The following is a 3,167-nucleotide window of genomic DNA, read 5'->3' as shown; positions in this document are numbered from 1 at the left end:
TTATATCCACGATGGGATGCTTGGTTCCTCCCTCTGGGTGGAGCATCTCACAATGGGGTAATGAGTCATGAGGCCAAGTGTTGATGAGGCTCATTAACAGAAGATAGTCCAGAGGGAGTTATCTCTGAGTCAGGCGGCAGGACAGTGATGGGTCATTAACAGAAAGATAGTCTGGGGGGAGGAGGCAAGGAAACACTGCCCCACCTGATTTCAACAGCTCATGAGGATGGTAATGGAATACACTGCAACCCAGGACATTGAGCTTCTGTCTACTTCTTAAATAGTCAGAGCTTGTAATGCTCTAAGTGATCATTTCTGGACTAAAGTAAATTAAATCTCTATTAACACATTTAAAATGTAATTTTTAAGCAAAATGAAATAAGGTGGAGATGTATCCTTGCAGTTTTCTTCAGTGACTTTGTATTAGAAATCTTATTCTTTTCATGGTTAATAAATTCCACAAAAACGTCATTAAGGCAGGTGCTTTGTAACTAGTATTGGTGATCAATGACTAATAATCACACTACCCTATATTTCAAGAAATTTAAATTGCAAAGAGGCAATTGTGTGTTAGTTGGAATTACTGAGTTCTAAGCAATCTCTTTTTCTGGGTCTACTCTTGGTTCATGATATAAAAATTAAAATTACATTTTCAGCAACTCAGAGCGGTTGGAATTTTAACTCCAAATTTTCTTAACCTTCTTTCACTGAGATTGCGCAGGACTGTAAATGATGCTGAGTGGAAAAAATGGGAGAAAGTAATGCAATCTTATTTTGCATCAAACACCAGACTTTTTTTTTTCATATTTGATTAACAGTATTCTCTCCCAGTTCACAAGAGAAAGACTTCCTATACAGAATGGAGCATGATTCTATTTTTATGGAGATCAGTACAAACAGGTATTTACTGCCTTTCTCTATTGTCCTCAAAGTCTTTGAAGATGTGATTTTTGAATGTCAAATATTTTTTGTATCATCCAAAAAGTATCATATGAAATAAAAATCAAAATAAATATTCATTGTTTAAACTGAAGGTAGTTGAGCATGAACGTTTTGTGAACTATTTTGCATTCTGCTAACCACATTTTGTAATCTTCTGAAAGGATATGCCTGTATTTTCTTTGATCCACTGGCAGCATCATTATTTGATCCATACAATTCCAAAGACAGATACAAAAAAAATAAAAATCTGTCTCCCCCAAGATTAATCAACAGCCACCAGCACTGAAGTTTGTTCTTAGATTCACAGAGAAAATAGGGAGCTCTAAAGCTATATCACATTTTTACTTGAATAGATTTTATACACAGTGCTGAACTCAGCCATTGAACAATGCATTTTGTGATAGCCTGCTTCCTTAAAGTCCTTTGCCTGCTAGACATAATCATCACATAAATATCTTTCACAGTAAAATTAACCCCTTGTTTCTCTTGACCAAGAGGAAAGAGCATGTTTCAAATGATGCAAAACCAGACTTTCTGAAAATGAAACCAACAACAATGAGGCGAAGAGAGTTTTTGTCAGTGGAAACTTTTTCTCTCTCATTTTCTGGTGGTTGTGTATGCAAATGTTTCTACATTTTTGTTACAGGAAATCAAATTTATTTACAACTGAATAAAAATTGCAAGGCATTGATTTTTTTCTGACATTGCTGTTCTGATTATTATTTTGAGCAATAAAAATGAATGCAAACAAATAAAGAAACCACCCCCAGAACATCAAGGCAACATGCCAATTTCCTCACTGCTTCCTGTAGCAGTGCTCCTGTTCCAAGGCTCATCCTTGTTTATAAAACATCTCAGTACATATTGCAATGTTACCTTCATTTTTCCAAAGCCTTATGGTATTTTCATCACTAGTCAAGCCTTAGGGCATTATCATAAGCTAGAAACAGGGCAGTAAGAACTGTAGTTGTACAAGACAGTACAAAATGAATGCCCTAAATTGCACAGTCTTAACTTGGAATAGCCCAACTTTTCCAGCTGCTGGCTGCAAAACCAGCCAACACAATGGAAGGCTCAGGCCACTACAATGAGAAAAACTGGGCCTTTTGTCAGGAAAAGCATGCAAGCTGCAGAGTACAAAAGCATCAGCAACAGACTGATGCCTACGTTAGTGTGAAATACATTTCCAAAAGCATTTCAAAATTTTATCCAGAAAAGGTACAGTATAGAATTGTTATCTGATACTCTCTCCTCAGTAATGAGTGGTGGCCACAACATTGGCAATCTTAGTCATCACTTTGGTTAGGGGAAGGCTCTCTTTCAGCACCTCAAACCTATATTTAAACAAGAGAAATTAATCAACACCAAGGCTCTGGTGCTTCAATTTATCTCCCCTTGCTGCTATTTCACCTCTGTTTAGCAACCTAGGAATCTTTCCAAAGTCCACAGAGATGCAAATTCTTTATCATACTGGATTAAGTCCTAATGGAGTAAATTCAGAAAAAAGTCCAAGCTTCTGTTTATACTAATGCCAGCAGCCACATCAATCTAGTAACGCCATACAGAGCAAAAAGATAGATAATAGAATCTGATTGGGGATTACGTGGGAAGTTTCTTGCAGTTTCTATGGACATGGCTAATTTGTTAAATTCTGTAATGGACTGGATTTTGCATTCATGCAAAACTATCTCTACATCTTCTCTCTGCACAAGGGAAATAAGGAGCTGAGTAACTCTCAAGTCTATTAATTGCTTATTCTGGACTGCAGATACCATCAGTGCATAGGTGCAGAAACCATTCAAGATTATTCTCTGCCTTTCTGCAATCTATTTTGTCAGAGAAAGTCAGGAAAACCAACAGGTTTCATAGCTGAGAGTGGCATTTTGGCGTTTGCAAAGCTGTGCAAGCTTCCTGGGTAGTTCTTTGTCCTTTTGTAGCCAAACAAATTTTTACCCCATTTGTTATAATAGAGACTTTGAGATTGCCGCTATTATCGGTAAAATAAATAAAAACATTAGAGTTCTTTAAAAATTCTCTCAGGAAACATGTAAAACCACACAACCCCAGTAATAGTATTTGTTATTGCTACTGTGAACTGCTCTTTGATCCTAGGATCAGGAGAAATAGCTTGAAAGAATTTATATTAATCATTCCAAATAATGTGAGTTCCTGTAGAATAATGCTACCTAAATGGAATACTAACATTACTCTCCAAAATAAAGGCC

Source organism: Corvus brachyrhynchos, unplaced genomic scaffold, assembly GCF_000691975.1.
Source record: "Corvus brachyrhynchos isolate BGI_N302 unplaced genomic scaffold, ASM69197v1 scaffold31, whole genome shotgun sequence".
In the NCBI taxonomy this organism is placed as follows: Eukaryota; Metazoa; Chordata; class Aves; order Passeriformes; family Corvidae; genus Corvus; species Corvus brachyrhynchos.
Note: the sequence above shows the minus strand (reverse complement) of the source record.